The 19011-nt window shown below is 35.3% G+C and overlaps 1 non-coding gene across 1 annotated transcript; it reads right to left on the reverse strand.

Annotated features, from left to right (window-relative positions):
* Nucleotides 1–15390: 15390 nt before the first annotated feature.
* On the reverse strand, nt 15391–15463 carry Trnan-auu. The gene has a single exon. It is a non-coding gene; the product is annotated as a tRNA-Asn (tRNA).
* Nucleotides 15464–19011: the final 3548 nt, after the last annotated feature.

A 19011-nucleotide genomic window follows, 5' to 3' on the forward strand; every position in this document is an offset into this window, starting at 1 on the left:
TATTACAAGAGGCTTAATACAGCTATCATTATCACGCCTTTTGGTTACTTTAGGTCTTATATTGTAAACTGTTTTCTTCGAATATCAACCATGTTTTAGGGATTTTATGAACGATTTTACTTTTTAAATTATTTAAGGAGGATGTAGTTGCTTTAATATTTGAATTTAAACCGTCTTCGCTTTAGTTTGCAGTACATTTTTTCTTATTCGAAAAAAGATACTTAACCTTTTGGTTCTAGGAAGAAAATGATTAAGAAGTCTATTGTTATACGCTGGAAAGAGCAAGGTGTAGTCGATTAGGGTGGGTTAGAGAGAGTTGTAGATATGTGTTTGTACTTGCTAGTAATTGGTGGTGATCAGAGTGTTTTGCCAGTGTCAGCACTCAGTGAATTCATCGTTTTATGCTTCGCTTAGTATGCCATCTTTATAACTTTTTTTTTAACATCTTGTCTGCTTTTGATAAGGATCATCTTTTCTTTTTTCCTTAGAAAGCGGCAGATATTTTATTAGTTGTTATGATACGTGCAGTTGCCAATGCCATATGATATAGCCGATATACAGGAGCGACCGGGGCACGCAAAAATATTTGATCACCTTAAATAAAAGAGCGTTTTCAGATATTTGTATGCACTGAAATATTATGTATCTTAGTATAGTAGGTACTATTGTTTGATATTTATTGTACATACGTTCCGTCATATTTTTTATAATAGGTAAGGAAATAAAACTATGGAAACCATTGAGGTATATGTACTACGTACTAGAGGCGACGTTGCCAAGCGAAAACACTGCACATGCTGACAAATGCGCGGGGTGGGGGGAGCGGCCATTTACGCATAGAGTAGGTCTACCATCAGATGTGACACATTATTATATTCTGCCTAATGGGAATTTTACATTTAGTTAAAACACGGCTATTCTAGTCAAAATGATTTATTTATTTACAACTTAAACAATACAAAATAATATAATTGTGCTGTACTTATTTTCTTCTTTAAAATACAATGAATGAACAATATGTGTGTTGTCAGTTGGTAACCAAGTTTCCTCAGCACAATTTTTGGATAAAGCGTCTCCATTGTTCCCTTTTTTCATGACCAGGCCAAAGAAACCTGCAAAAAGTGAGCGTGCTACAAATACAATTTCACTCAAAAAATATTAATAATTTATAAACAAATAAACTTTTTTAATATTAAAGTAACATAAAATAAAAAATAAAATAAAAATCATTTATTCATGTACCAAAAATAGCAGTTATAAACAGGCCATAAACTATATTAACACAAAATAGGCTTCACCATGTCCGTGCCTGAACTAGGGAGATCCTGTATCTCAGGCAGAAAAAATAACTTACAAACTAAAACAGGGAAATTATTTGATAATATCATGTGCATTGCATACATAATTCATGAAGTAGTAAGTAGTTACCTAATAATTTTCCAAATAGAAATATATATATTTCGCAAATATATTAGAGGTGAAACACATTAGTAGGAACAATGTAAATGGCACATCTGCGCGGTTAACTTTTTCTAGTCTATGATTGCGTCACCAAAATGGCGGCAGTCCGCTCCCGCTCGCGTGTTTGTAGAATATTCAATCTTAAAATATTATAGACGAGTTTTTTGTTTAATTTACCGATGAAATGTCACACCTTGACTTTTATTTGATTTTTTCGAGTGATTAGAACAATTTTTAAGCACACAAGAACGCATTATTCACGTGGATTGTAAATGAATCACGGCACGTCACTGCACTGCAAGGGCCTGGAGACGACTGACAACGTTGCGGTCCATGGACCGCAGTGGGGTGTGTTAAAAATTCTCTTAGCAACGTCGCCTCTAGTACGTAGTACATATACCTCAATGATGGAAACGGATTAAATCGCGTATAATCGCGTGTAACTATCGAGGTAACCGAAGACAATATTAATAGGTAAGGAATTAAAAATTGGGGAAAAATCAATCGAAGGGATCTAAAATATGTATGTCGGTAGGTAGCTAATAAGAATATAACAAACTAGATAAATTCTACCAGCTAGCCAGCTTTGAACATCAAGTTAAAATTTGTATGAAATAAAATTCTTTGTTTTCGACCGTTTTTAACCCCCGACACAAAAACGACGGTATTATAACTTTGACGTGTCTGTCTGATGTTTGTGCGTGTGTGTGTCTATGGCATTGTAGCTCCCGAATGGATGAACCGATTTAGTTTTGATTTGTTTGAATGCTGAGTTAGCCGGGAGTGTTCTTATAGCTATGTTTCATGAAAATCGGTCCACTAATATGCCGCTATAGTATTTACAAAATTTTCATTTTGTGGCTTTCAATTCATATTAGTGTTATTGGCGCCCTTTTATTATTATTAGCCCTTACCAGTTGGTTGGCGAAAATGAATAAGTATATTCAATATTAAACCTTTTACCTACGTATTTTTATTACTTAGGTACTGTCTAAAATATAACTTACTCAAATACTCAGGCAACTCAGGCGAGTAGACTGCCACATCTGAACTCATTAGAGGATACCATCATTAGAGGATAATTTACCCCCCTCCTTTCCTCCTAATTGATCGATATTTCTATACCTAATACCTAATAAATGTATTCAAGCTAAAACTTTTGACTATGTATTTTTATTACGTAATTGTCAAAAAAATATAATTTCTCAGGCAAGTAGACTGTCCCATGTAAACTCACCCCTCGTCGTTAGAGGACAATTTCCCCCCTCCCCCCTCCTAATTGATTGCGGCTATTAGTCGCGGAGATAACTTTTGCTGCTTTTCTCGTCATTTGGTTGGGAAATGGTTATTACGGAAGATTATGACGAGTTATATTTTGAGAGTTGTTTGTGTGCGTACTTATATTAAATTTAACCATATACTTTTAATTTGTTTGACGCAATTTTTATTGTTTTTAACAAACATTAGGTTTTAGGGGTCAAAATTAATGAAAATTTATGTGTTGTACATTAGTTTGGCCCTGTAGTTGACTGGTTAGAGAATGCCCTTTGACATGAAGTCCTCCATTTGTACATTTTGAGCAATAATGTTTAAATAAATAAAAAAATAATGCCAAAGATGGCGGCTTAGCATATCGTAACCATAAAATAACAGTTTCTAGTCTTGTCTCGTCTGCCAGTCGCTTTACACAGTCACCAACATATTTCAAATTCCTTTTACAAACTGTTTAGGAATTTAGCACAATGGTCGCTTGTAACTGTGAAAAAATGTAAAAAAAATAATGCAGTAATAGCGGTGGCTGTGTTGATTTATATTTTGTTAAATTTTAGGTTGTTTTAAGTATATTAATTAAAAGTAATTTTGACTTTCCTATGCTACACAAACACAATAGGTAATTAGGTATACTTAAATGCAATTTTGCTGTTTATCCTTAATATCGGACTGCAGTCCTACGATTGCTGCAGTGATACGACTGTGCTACGATTTAGAAACAATCAAGAGTTTGTCTTTGTTCGTTTATTCTACCTACATATATGATTAACTGTTGCCACGACCCGCGACTTAAAATTTCAAGTAGGAACTTGACTTCAGTTACGATTGTTAGGAACTCAAAATAAAATTGTATCCCGATACAAATGTCAATAACCCCATTGACCCTTTTCTAAATTCTACATCGCTTCTATATTATTAGTGTGCATTTTTTTATGATTAGGTAGAGGTTTGACCACGATCACACCATGGTAAGTGATGATGCGGTCTACGGTGGAGCACGCTAACAATTTCAACTTTCTAGCATTTGTAGTAGAGTGTTCTTAGTCATGTTTCATGAAAATCGGTCCACTATGTCACGGTCTGGGGTTTTTTCAAAATTTTAATTGGCTCTGCGTTGATGAGTCAGTCAGTCGTGAAGGGGTCATCAGACAGGAGTTCTAACTCAGCACGGGTCAGGCGATAGATGAGTCCCTTCGCACTGCGATGCGGAGACGCTTGCATAGCCATCAAATCATCCGTATTTTTCTGATCTGAGAAAGCAAATAAACACGAGAATATTTGCCTAATAGGAAGGTGATTATTGAATCTCGCATACGGGATTTTGTCACTAAAATACCGGTTGAAAACGGTGACTTGCTTATTATTTTCAGTGACAATTTTCTGAATTCGAACGCGTGAGACTCAAAAATCGGCCCGTAGGTACGTAAATGTTTACCTACAATATGAAAAAGCCTTAACCAATATTACTTCTCAAATTGGCATTGCAGGTAGAATACTTTATTAGTTTTATTACAAAGCAGTAACAACACAATAGATCATTAAATACATAAAATACAGTCATCTGCGATACTTAGGAGACATAAGTCATAACAAATGATACATAAATAAGTGATGATTTCAGTACCTTGTCACATTAACATCTTGTTTGAATTGTCATACGAAATTGTCACATGATTAAAAGCGACAAGGTACAGAAATCATCACTTATTTATGCCGTCATAGTGATCTGTAAGAAATCTCTTACATATGGTTTTAGGGTTCCAATTGGTTGAAAAAATAAAGAGTTTTATATAAGCTTCTAAGTAATGACAAACGCCTAAGCTCCTATTTTGAAACAGTTACTAACTATCTTAAAGTTCTTAAACTATCTACATAATAATATTAATAATGCTTCTTACAGAATTCCTTTTAAAAAAATCCTATTTGAATATTCTAAATTTATTTTAATAGTGAAAAATAATGTGCAAAAATTTATTCTCATATCGTTATAAAAATGATAAGCAATAAAACAAATAAAAACGCTCATCATCATCACATTCATCTCATTTCCCCAAGATCAAATTATCTCTAACACTAAAATTCACACACAATCCCAAAAGCACCATCCATTACCCAGCGCCATTTCAACCCCTATAAATCCCCATAATAGAATCAACTTATTCATAACAACATTAATATGACCATAAAATTAAATATTAAAACACGCTGTATCAACGATCCGTCCAAATTGCTTTCCACAATCAATCTCCTATCCTTCTCTCTCACACTAGAAAACAAACGTAAGAAGAAGACGGGTATAGTTTAGTTACACCCTCTTTGATTACTGACTCGTAAGTAATGAGTGTAGTCACGCCCAGCAATCACGGTACGGCGCTGCCATTGGTCGCTCTCGAGTTTTGAAATGAGAACTTATTTTTTTTAATTTCCTTTCATTAGTGACAAAACGATGGCACGGCACGCGTTCAGCCGCTTGATCCCGAGCGGTTTCTTGTTATGCTCATTGAATTATTTCTAATTTGATACGCTGTTGACATTTGGTTGGGAACGTCTAATGAAAATAGATAAGTTTACTCATTAATCTTTGTTCGGCATTTAGATAATTAATTAGCATGAAATGGAAGATCCATTTCATTACGAGTTATGGGTGATTGATTGAATTTTCATTTCCGATGTAGCTCTTTTTTTTTTTACTGAGCCCGGCAAAAAATCTTAGTCGATTTCGAATCAATGGGATAAAGTTAAAAACAAATTACAAACACGAAATTATGGGCATAAGAAATCCAATTTAATATTATTTGATGTAACAGGAAAGTAGATTTCCTTAGTTAGACATTTTTGTCCAATTAAACTTACCTATAGAATAACCAATTTCACTAATTACTATTAATCTCTACACCTAATAGGTATTACTGTCTCTACACCTTGATAAACGTAAGGTAAATAAAAGTTAAATCATAACCTTACTAGACTTAGACCAAAATGAACTCTTTAAACGATTCATTTGAAATGACAAAGTTAAATTATGGACCCATTTATATCGTCGTCGTTGTTCAATTCAAATCGATTTAAAGTTAGCAAACAATGAACTTTAATTTTAAACTCTGTCACATCTTAGATTAGAAGTAATAGAAAATATGTAGGTATTATTTATATTTATTGATGATGGTGATATTAGGTACATTTAAAAATTAGACATCACAAATTTCTGAAAATTTTACTTACAAAAATGACAAAAACCCTTCATCCATACTCCACAAATCAGCAATTCAAATGACTAAAACTTAACTCTATAAACCTTTTAAAACAACAATAAACGCATTAAATCGAAATAAGATTCCGAATTCCGATTTCGAATGGGACCCTAACGTATCGAATGAATGTCATGTCACATCACTAGTTTAGTAAATATTTAAAAAGTGTAAACAACCATGAAAACTAACTTCAAATTTTACTCTTATTGTAAAAAAGTTACAGTACATTTTCAAATGAGCGTAATTCATAAAATTGACCCTTTTTCTTTTAATTTCACGGCTAGTTGAGTGCACTTAAAGCGCGTTGCTAATCCCAATAACGCTACAATTTTTAATTTGCACCGCTCAAAGTAAGTAATGAGTCTTGTCTACTTGCATTAAAGCACAAATGCGTATAATTTTTAGTTTTGCACTGTTAAACCGAATTCTGTATTTGGATTTCGATCACAAGGGTAACTTTTCGGTCAAGATGTAAAACGTGTAGTCTTAATATCCTTAAAATAAAGTTTGATTTTGACTATTAAATTGTTTCGAAGGTGTATTAACATATTGGTTGTTCCGAAGTCGATTCGCGCCCGTTTTTGGAAAATGGCCGACTTTTGACGTTTTTGACAGCTAGAAGGGCGGCAAACAATGTTATTTGAGTCACTGCGTAAAATATCATTTTGATTGTTTGCTATTATGTTAATATTTTTACGCATTTATTTTTATTTATAGTTTTATTTCGATGTTAAGAAAGTTAGTTTGGTGACATGATATTGATATTGACTGATATTGACATTTAATTAGGGAAGGTCTGTCAACGAGCTGTCATTATTCGTTATTCGTTATTCGTCGTAAAACGTTATTTAGGTATAACGTTTCAAAATAACGTGATGTGTTTGAATTTTCATTTTCACCGTACCGTTTTCATTTTCACCGTATTTTGTAATACGAGTACATAAAAATTAAAACCTTATTTATTTGCGATATCAGTTCAAAAATATTTCCTTTCATACAAGGGCAAAGTAAGTATTTATATCTGAGAAACGTCTAGGCCTTATGTGTTAAAATTAAGTAGATTATAGCAACCCCTATAATATGTTTATGGTCAAACATGAGTCGGAATTGCGTATACATACGCAATTTCAACATTTTTTTTTGTAGTTTTATGTTCGGATCCTCAGGGCGCGAGTAGGTATGACTTTCTCTTTACGGATTTTTTTATTAAGCCAACTTTAAACTCTAAATTTAGTGATCTGCTGAATATTCTGCTCATCTCTATTAAACCGTGCAAAGAGGACAGCCCACCCATCCATCACAGCCCGTTTGAATACTTTGAACGCTCTGACAACGCTCGTTAGGCACTACCGACTTTGTTAATTGTTATTTGGCACCAAATTAGACTGCGACTTGTCGCGACGTGCGTATTGATTGCGTTTTGTCGCTGGTATTTTAATTCGAATTTGGAATTCTTGTTCGGCAGCGTGTAAAAAATTGTGTAAGGGATATTACCAGGTTGATGATGAAAACTATTACTTGTAACTTTTACTTTATTCGTTAATCACAAACATAAAACAACCAATTTACAATAAATATTTCAAGACTTCTTCATTGCAACTCGTCTGTACTCGAACTGGCCACTGTCACTGCATGTCCGCCATTTTTATAACAATCTAAGATGGCGGGAACCAGTGACTAGTATGAGTCAATTGATATTCTTTAATACTTTCATCATAAATAACAGTAAGATAAATCAAAATGTAAGGCACTAATAAATAATTACTCTTACAATTGTTTATGGTGTTATGATGAGTACCAAATAATAGGAGGTGCCTGGCATTAAGTCCGCCATTTGTACTTTTTTTCCAATTGCGCAATAAAGTTTAAATAAATAAATAAATTACGATACAAGTTGGGAAAAGGAAGTACACACATCATCATCGTCCTCCTTGTGCTAAACCGGCATTCGCCACGGCTCAGGAGAGCCTGGGGTCCGCTTTGACAACTAATCCCAAGTCAATTTAATACACGTGTGAAGAACTCCTTTCGGACGTGTTTTAATTTATATTTAAAATTGCAAACGCGACTTAATCGCGTATTTACTATGTTTTAAACACTAACTGTTTTAATTTATCTCCACTCGTTTCGAATTTCCTCTTTTTTGGACTTTGTAGGTATCGTAATGTTACTATTTTTAGTAGGTAATGTACATATCTGTATTGCAGATATACTTAGTAGAGGAAAATATATTTGTCAAAAATTATATAGATCCACAATCGTGCGTACTGGAGGTCAAGACTCATACATATGATATCTTCGAGCCAACTAAATAAGTATTAGTTACGTCCTTCTGCCCCCCGGCCGTCTCGTTGTTGGCACACATGCCAGGATGTCGGTGACAGGGCGTTTAAGTTTTATTATGGCCGCCAAATGAGTCAATTAAAGAACTGATTAAAACTAAATAGCTGTAACGTGTATTTGGGCTGTGACTGCTGTGCTAGTCTAAACATATATACCGGGTGCCCGCGCGGTAAATAATGGACAACCTTTTAACCACTAAGAGGGCACCTTATACTGGTCCAGAAAATCGAAATTAAGGTTTAGTAAAAGTCGCCTGGTTTTCGAGATTTTCACACTTTTTAAAATTTTAGGTAGTATTACTCCTTGATCAAGCCGTTCTGATCGTCTACTTACACACTACAACTGACACAGTATAGTGTATTGTATCTTATCCATACAGGTGAATGTTTTTTTTTTCATGTATCTATACAGGCTGACATGATCATATATCATCAGACGATTGGCTGGTGAACCCTACATTTTCAAATTTTCCGCCTTTTTTTAGTTCCAAAATTGTTGACTGTCTAAAGAGACCGGGTACAATTCTGTCTGGATACAGGTTCAAATCTATAGGTAGTTATTTGTTATACAAGGGGGCAAAGTTGTATTTTAACGCCGAGTGTGGAATTGAAAAACGAGCAAGTGAAAGGTTTCTATAGTTGAACCACGAGCGAAGCGAATGGTTCGAGAATAGAATCCTGAACTTGCGAGTTTTTTAACACACGAGAAGTAAAATACATTTGCACCCGAGTGTAACACAAAACTTTTCCCCTCACTATATTCCACAGGTGGTAAATCATCTTTATTACTAGATTCACCTACTTTTATCAATTTTAAAGCAGTTAATTTGACTTTATTCAAGGTCAAATTACTTTACCCACTAGTGGATAAAATGCGTTTTTACCCGCTGGTATTAAAGGACAAAACATGTGTTTCCGAGCTAGTGAGCGGAAAAATAATTTATCCATTGGATATAATTTACCGATATAATATACCTAAGTACCATGTAATATACTTAAGTATATTGTTGTAGTAAAAAGCTGCATTGCATTGAAATTAGCACTTACGTAGGTACTCACTGCCCTCTAATAAACACTATAAACAAACCATTAAAATTGGCAAAGCATGAAAATAAATAAAATAGCAAAACGAAGACAGCCCTTTAAGTAAAAAGATTTAGATGGCTCAGCAATTTATGATAGTCGCTGTGAACTTCAGCAGAATCAGCAGTAAATCAAGGATGGGGAAAGTCGAACAGATAATTTAATTTGTCCGTTTTACTAGCTATTTGTGAAGATCATGTTATTTATAATAGCCACTTTGGGTCTTAGACCTCTTAGTTTATTTTCAAAATAAATAAATAGAAATTAAAAATATTGGGGCACACCTTACACACAGATCAACCTAGCCATAAACTAAGCAAAGCTTATATTATACTTATATAGATAAATACATACTTATACTTATACACCGTGTTTCCGGTATCACTCAAAACCTCAGACACCCCAACTGATTTTTATTTTTTTAAACGTATCTAGAATGTTCATTTTTTAATCTGATGATTCTTATTTGTTTAAATTGAATTTTTAATTTTCTGTGCAGCTCTACTCGGCTTTTAACTCTACACTCAATAAAATAATTGCTACCTACCATCATAAACCTTCAAACTGTTTAATTGTGTACGTTACTGCAACGACACAAGGTTTACCAATAGACAGCTATGGCAATGTAAAGCACTTTAACCTGTCTCACAGTAAACTTCAAATTGGACAGGTGACTCAGTAAGAAAATTTAAACCTAAAATTCAAAATGACAAGGTTGTAATTAGGTACGAGTTCAGTTTGTTATGACTTATGATAAACTTTAAATTTAAACTGACGCACAACGTCTATTTCGTATCAGAAAAAAAAATCGTCCAAGTAACCAGCTAGTATTAATACCCTTAAATACTGAAAAAGGTATACAACCTCTAACAATATGATATGCATATGCACAATGTTGTATTACGAATTTGTAGAATAGGCACGTAAACAATAACTAATAATACAAATTAAAACAAAAAAATATTACCCCCATCAAGATATACCTCAATCGATTCTACTCTCGATTCTGAACAAACAGTTTTCAGGTTTTTAGTGTTAAGTGAAACACGGTGTATAAAAGCTTGTAATATAAATAGAAAACATCCATGACTCGGGAACAAATCCATCCATCCATCCATACTATATACTATATATATACTATATATATACTATATACTATATACTATATACTATACTATATACTATAATATTATAAATGCGAAAGTAACTCTGTCTGTCTGTCTGTCTGTCTGTCTGTCTGTTACGCTTTCCCGCTTAAACCACGCAACCGATTTTGATGAAATTTGGAACAGACAATCTTTAGACCCTGAGACAGAACATAGGCTACTTTTTATTTCGAAAAAAAAGGGATGAAGGGGTTGAAAAAGAGGTTGAAAGTTTGTATGGGATTTCTTAATTTTAAATGATAAAACCACGAAACTTTATATTTTAGCACTTGATAAGAAATCATTAAACATATATTTAAAGTCACATACAGGTCGAACGCGATTAATTAACATTATTTTTACCTTTAAAATAAACATGGTCGGAAATAAACATTAACTAAAAGCGGGTAGATAATATTTATTTGTCTACCCCGAACATTTATATAAATTAATATCGGGTAGTTTTGTGTTGTTTACATCTCCGGTAACATTTTGCTGGGACGTCAGTCTTCCGCGACCACTGCCAGTGCAACCTGGCCGAAACGTTGGGAAAAAAGGTAAAAATAATGTTAATTAATCGCGTTCGACCTGTATGTGACTTTAAATATGTGTACAAAGCGCGAGAACTTAGTGTTATATCATTAAACATCTTGATAAGGGATAGGGATAGGGATAGGGATAGGGATAGGGATAGGGATAGGGATAGGGATAGGGATAGGGATAGGGATAGCGATAGGGATAGCGATAGGGAAAGCGATAGGGATAGCGATAGGGATAGCGATAGGGATAGCGATAGGGATAGCGATAGGGATAGCGATAGCGATAGCGATAGCGATAGCGATAGCGATAGCGATACGGATACGGATACGGATACGGATACGGATACGGATTATATGGGTATCGTTAGAGGGATACGGATAATCGGTCGGCGGTCTCTTACAATCAATGGGCTCTAAGACGATCGTTGTTTGCTTGCTTGAAGATTACGTTTGCGATAAGTATAAGCAAAATGTAAAAAATTGTAAGGGATAATAGAAAAAAGTACTTTTTACCCACCGATCATAGTGTCGAAATACGGGCTATGTGGGATGTTTATAAAGGTTTCCCCAGCGTATATAGAATTACCTACGCTGTGGTCGATGTGTAATATTTCTACAATCATTGCAAGCAAAAGTATTATGTGCAATCGAAATAATCGCAGATAAATATACATACTGAGAAACCTACGGTCCCTACGGATCCAAATGAAAATCTTAATGAATACTTTTATTACGCGGGCGAAGCCGCGGGTAAAAGCTAGTATTGTATATGTGTTCATCAGACAAATAAATGTCCTTACCGGGATTCGAACCCGGGACCGCGCCTTAGGCGTCATCCATATATTACGTCACAGTGTAAGAGGGGGGACGGGGGGGGGGGTCATACTAAATGTGACAATCCCTGTTAAAGGGATACAAAAAAGCGTGACATAGGGGGGGGAGGGGTCCAAAAACCTGAAATTTGGTGTGACGTAATATCTGGATGATCCCAGCAGGCAGGGTCACTACGCGCTAGGCCAGACCAATCAAATAAAAACGTTTAAATATAAGTACACAGCAAAAAGGTGTACAAGTATCTAATAGGTCGGCAACGCGCATGTGACACCCCTTGAGTTGCAGGCGTCTATAATAGGCCGCTTTCCATCAGGCGGACCGTATGCCTGTTTGCCACTCGCGAGAATCTATGAATCAAATTTAATCGAAATATAGTCTTGTATTATCTTGATAAGAGATATTGATTAAAAACGTTAATATTTTTATACCTAACAACGTTAGTTAGAAACCGTTATGCTACCTTCTGTTGTACCTAAGTACCTATATATTGGATGCAATGGTACTCATCTAATATGGTAACTAGGACATAGACAGGTAAGTATTTGAAATAACTACAGGAACTTTCAAAACACTGAATAAACATACCTTACATCTGGGTGATTCTACTTTTTCGTAAAAAAACGTTTTTACTTTGCAAAACATATATTGTAGCAAGTTAAAACTTTTTAGACAAATACGTTTTTATTTACTACCAAGTGTAATTATTTATAAGTTAACTACAAAAATACCTATAGACAGAATATTTACTTCACTGTACGTATTTTAAAACACCCTTTGCAAAAAAATAAAATTTTGAAAAAACCCCCGATCACTTATTATTAATCTGTGATAGTGGACCGATTTTAATAAAAAATGGCTAAGAACACTTCCGACCTCAGCTTTCAGACAAAAAAAAACTAAATCTAAATCGGTTCGTTCGTTCGGGAGCTACGATGCCACAGACAGACACACATACAGTCAGACAGACAGACAGATAGACAGAGAGACACGTCAATCTTATATCACCCCGTCGTTTTTGCGTCGGGGGTTAAAAAGGACACGAATTGAAACCTGAGGTCCTGATTATCAGCCTTCAATTTAAGACTAGTATTTTTTATTTATTAGTGGTCATATTGTTGTGCCCTTGTGGTGTCATATTACTCAAAAATACCTTCTGTAATATTTTTTTAATATGTTTTGTCTTTGTCTATTACAACCTTTTAATGGCCTTAAGTGGTAGTTGCTTACTTTCAGAGGATTCGTCTATTCTTTGAATGAATTACAGAATGTCCCACACGTTATGACTACACGGGCAATAAAACAATCCCATCCGTCAGCTGTCCGCCATCTTATTTTTAGAGCTCAAAGGCGCGAAACGGTTTCGCGCCCCATTGCCGTCAGCGCGATTTCGGTTCCATTTTCAAAGAGGCTAAAATGTTGCCAGCCATAAAGCAACGGTAGTCGAGCGCCGGCGGTGACAAATTGGTTAATTGCGTTTTAAAAATAGAATGTATAATTAGGGATGTTGACATGTGTGTTAATGTTCTAGGGTTAGCACTGGAGTTGATGGATTATTAGAAGTAAAGTATATTGTTATGATTTATATCAGAGCGGTTAGTAAGATTTTTTGGAAACAACGTTCATTTTCAAAAACGGAAATCAAATAGAAATTGTTTTCTAAAAATAAAAAAAGTAATAGGTATTAACGTCAAACAGAATAAAATAAAGTTATCAATATCATCGCGTTTTACAAACATACAAACTGACACGCATGAAGTCGGTGCCAAGCAAAAAATTTGCTTAGTAGTGTCATTACTTGAACTAACTTGAACGCAGTCGCGTTGTGGATTTCGAATTCTGTTTTTTTTTTTTATTTAACGGTTCTTCAAAACGGTATCGTGATTAAAAAAAACAGTTTTATTTCGTTTCATGGAAAACACCCAACGATCTAGGTTAACTACGCGGACGTCCGTCGTAAATCGACCGCGGACGGGAATCTGGACAATGGAAATACACATAACCGTGCAAACTATCGGTCGACGGACGCGGACGTGGCCTTGAGCGCACGGACGTCCGATCGAAATCTGGCTCTCTGGATGTTTTGTTCCGTGCACACTGATAGGTCGCGGTCGCGGTCGTTTTACGACGGACGTCCGCGTAGTATGTTCCTAGCTTCATACTTGTAATATTATTATTGTAGCAAAAGGGCATAGGTAATTAAGTACCATATTTGTGGTCAGCTCTAGGCAGCTGTCGTCATAGGGTATGAGCGCCTGCAAGAGTTGTAACTAAAAATTTCCCAATACAATTTCCCATTTTTTTTAAATTTCTCAAATTATGGCGTAAGTGTTTTTGCCATGACTTAAAATAGGTATGGTTTCATAAATTGATATACTTAACAAAGCATTAACTATCAATCTCAATCAACAAGGAAATAATTAAATAAACTATCAAAGTATCAAAATTACAGATAATCGATCAACATTTATTCAATGCTACTCAAAAACATCAAAGTAATCTACCCTTTATTTCAATTTTATTATGGTTCATTTCAAACCAACTGAAATAACTACTCAAAACACAAAAAGATTTAAGTGATCACAAACCTGATCAAATTTGCACCTTAGGACGTTTTCTGATGGTCGGTATTAGCTCGTATATTTCGGGAGATATGTCATTTCGTTTTAGGATTTCATTATAAGGGTAGCTCCCCATAAGCGTAAGCTTCTGCTCGTTTACAAATTATACGTTTTGAGTGTTTGTGTGGACATAGACTTAGGAATGGTGGAAAGCTTAAATTTTACATTTTCATTTTGACGACCGGTCTGGCCTAGCGGGGAGTGACCCGGCCTGCTAAGCCGCGGTCCCTGTGTTCGAATCCCGGTACGGGCATTTATTTGTAATAATTAGTTTATTTATGCCTGTTTTTTGTTACATGTAGTATGTCGTTATCCACATGAGAAATATGTTTTTGCCTCTCCATCTCTATCGCATTGAATTCGAGTGACAGATGACGTACAAATCCAAATGTAGATTCTAATCTCTTTAATATATAATAGGTACCTACTTGTTTCGTAATTCGTTGTAAGACTTGTAAGTAATTATAAAACTTACTCTAACTAAACCCCACAAAATTTTAGAATCATTAAATTTTATCTATGTGTAAATTTTAAAAGTGGAAAATGTCTGCCTTGGGTGAGACTTGAACTCACGGCCTCTGGATCGATACTCCAGCACTCTGCCAACTGAGCCACCAAGACCTCAACCAAGCCAGCGAAATTTTCCACTACTAAGGTCAATGGGACCCGTAGCGACATCTACCGTAAGAGTGTTAAACTTCTTAAACGGCAACCGGAGTTCCAAGTCATATTGGAAATTCACCAGTTACGATGCGCTAACCATGCTAAATTTTAACTTCTGATTAGCAGAAACGTCTGCAATCGATGCCGTTAGGCTTAGAATAAATTTAAAAGTGGAAAATGTCTGCCTTGGGTGAGACTTGAACTCACGGCCTCTGGATCAATACTCCAGCGCTCTGCCAACTGAGCCACCAAGACCTCAACCAAGCCAGCGAACGTTTCTGCTAATCAGAAGTTAAAATTTATGTGTAAATTGTATGACATGTAATACTTTGAAGAAAATTTATTTAATTGATTTAAAAATCGACATGACACTGGCAAATCATTAGGAAGCCAATAAAAAAAATTATAAAATTTGGCATTAAGATGGCCGATTAGGCCGAGATCCAAATTATAAACGTTCCACTTATCTAAAATTTCAAGACTAGCAAGAACTTGCAAGTAAAAATTGTTTCAAATTATTTTCTGTGACCATGACCACACTCAGCAGTGGGGTACGTCAGCCAGACGCTATGCGATATCTGCAGGAAAATCCAGCGCGCTGTAAGTATTAAAGTTATATTCTGTCAAACAAGTTTGTCAGTAAATAAGAACTAAGAAAACTATAGGTAACCTTTTCTCTAGCACCCCAAAAGAAAAGGATACATAATTATAGTTTTCTTTGTTCTTATTTACTGACAGACTTGGTTGACAGAGTATAGGAAGATATACTCCATTTCAAATACGAAGGCCCGATACATGAAATTTGAGAGAAGGGCTTATAATATTTGCCTTTTTAACCTCCGACGCAAAAACGACGGGGTGTTATAAGTTTGACGTGTCTGTCTGTCTGTTTGTCTATCTGTCTGTGCGTGTGTCTGTCTGTGGCACCGTAGCTAACCGATTTCGATTTAGTTTTTTTTTGTTTGAATGCTGAGTCGGGAGTGTTCTTGGCCATGTTTTATGAAAATCGGTCCACTAAATATGTCGCGGTCGGGGTTTTTTTCTAAATTTTAATTTTGTGGTTAGGTTATGTTATCTAAAGGGGCACTTCAAATTGACACGCGCAAACTGCATAGAACTAAAGCGAAACTGCGCGTAAAAAATATGACGCCGAAAAAGAGTGGCCAGGTATGATTTTCACTAATTTACTTATTTATTTATTATTGCACAATCCCAAAAAAGTAAAAATGGAGAACTTAATGCTAGCAGGCATTCTCTACCAGTCAACCCCTACTAAACCTATTACTAACAATTATTGTTAACGCCTGATGACCGTCTCAAGTGCTATCGGGCGTACGTATTTTTAACCCCCGTCGCAAAAAACGACGGGGTGTTACGTTTGACGTGTTTGTTTTTCTGTGTGTGTCTGTCTGTGGCATCGTAGCTCCCAAACGGATGGACCGATTTAGATTTAGTTTCTTTTTTGTTTGAAAGCTGAATGAGTTAGGAGTGTTTTTGGCCATGTTTGATCAAAATCGGTCCACTGTGTCGGTTTTATTTTAACTTTTGTGGTTAGGTTACAAGACATATCTATCCGTTGTATCGTCAACATCGTAAATGACATTCAATTAGTATGGCCATATCAAATAACTCATATCGCCCCGCCCCCCGGCCCCTAATTGTTGACAAACTTGCCCCAACATTTGTCCAAATGCAGAGGAAAATCGGAAATAAGTTTTCATTTATGGTAGAGGAAATTATACAGAGTGATCTTGGGAAGCATACCTACGTATAGATTTTACGATTATAAAAATAAGTATAAGGTGGTATAAGTAGAAATAGTAGGTACATCAGGTACATCAGAGGCCGGGAAAACGAGCATTTCCAGCCGAGTGGGTATATACCCACTGGATAGAGATACGAGGCCGGGAATCCGTTTTCAGGACATGTATAGTAATTTTCTGAAACATGCCATGAAATAAAGAAAAATGCTCCAAAGGATAATTATTAATTAAACGTATCGAGTTCATTTCGTAACATCATGAAGATTTAGGTTCTTTCTTCAGTTCGTGTGTTTAGTTTTTTTTGCTCCTGACATTTAATCTGACAACGTGACAATGACCACCAACCTTTAAAAACAAAACCTATTTTTGGTCAAACCAGCCAGCAACAAAACAAAAATTTTGAATACAAAGCCTGAAAATTAGTAGAAAATCACTTTTCTGACCTCTCGGGTTGTTGCGCTCAAAAAACGATAGTTTTGAGCCCTTTATAAGGAACATAAAGACTATTTATTTTATTACATGTTTGAGAAAAAAAATTTGCCTGGCTGCCCATATAACCATAATCGGTCGCCGTTCCTACGCAAATCCTCCTATTTTGTGTACACACAGGTCTTCGGGTCTCAATGCTTAGTCGCAGTACGGTCGACGTTTAGTCGCGGCGACCCAAATGGGGACGATTGGTAACAGGCACAAATGGTCACAGAAGTGACAGAAGTGTGCACTACGCGTGCACACATTGTTACCGTTTGGCGACTACTTTCCCAAAATCATTCGTTCATTTCATTCTTTTCAAATGGCGACTGTCAGAGACGTCAAAGTAAACAAGAAATAAAATCATTTGACATTAAAATGTAATGGCGTAAGAATTTGTTAAAGATAAAATATTGTTTGCATTTGTAATATAATGTGGGCTAATTACCATGGCCAATTAAATTGCTCGAGTGATTTCATAAAATAAGTCTAAATTTATCAACGCGCCATCAATTTACCTCAGTTTAACCAGTAATAATATTATTGACTACTCGGTGTTTGCGTGTTATGTATATTGATTGGTGAAGTTTTAGTGCTCTGGTGCATATACTATACTGAAATAATAAAAATAATGCCTAGAAAACCAATAAAGTTGTTAAAATATGGATTAAGACGGTAATATTCCATGTAAAAAACAGTCGCCAAACGGTCACCAGACGGTCGACAAACGGTCGCAAAATGGTCGCAGCGTACACGCGTGACCGAAAGCAAAATGGCTTCTTGTATTAATTTTTTCCAGGTATCCTCAAACTTTATAAACAATTAAATATGCCGTCGTACTCAGTTGCCCTCACTAAAGAAGATTAAAAAAAATTGTAACGTGCGTACCGAGCTGCTGGGTTGTAAAGGATCGGGGATCATATTATTATGGTCTTCTATAGAGCAACTAGTATTTTGCGGCATTTCACAATTGACACTTGTTGAAGTAGTCGTCATTAATATTACTATCAACATTAATTTCAGCGATCTGTACTTCTTTTGTCAAGATTTTTGTATAGATAAGTGTCTACAAATTTGTAATGTTAAAGAGACATAAATAAAACGTAGTAGAGTAAATAATGTGTTTTTTTTGTAACCCAAACAAAATACTTGTAGATACGAGTGCGGAAAAGAGGAAAATCGATACGAGTAGCGATAATTTAATACACGAACGAAGGGAGTGTTTTAAATCGACACGAGTTGTGAATGTCCTTTTCGCACGTGTATCGTACGACGATTTTCAGTACCTAAATCTAAGCTAAGAGTTTCGACCAGACAAGAAAAGAATCATTGCTTGATTTGCTCGCACTACTGCGTTAAAAAAAGCAGCATCTGTACTGAAAAAAACTATCATTGCGCAACAGAAATTCTATTAATATCACAGTAAATACTCTATTTCATTTGATTCCTACTTTTATTGTGTAAAGCAACACTACACTTCATTTTTATCAATAAGAATTAAAAATTATATATTTAATACATTAAGTAACTATAAAGTGCTTATCTATTTGTCATTCTGCACTTTTCTTA

This window comes from Leguminivora glycinivorella, chromosome 24 (genome assembly GCF_023078275.1).
Source record: "Leguminivora glycinivorella isolate SPB_JAAS2020 chromosome 24, LegGlyc_1.1, whole genome shotgun sequence".
In the NCBI taxonomy this organism is placed as follows: domain Eukaryota; kingdom Metazoa; phylum Arthropoda; class Insecta; order Lepidoptera; family Tortricidae; genus Leguminivora; species Leguminivora glycinivorella.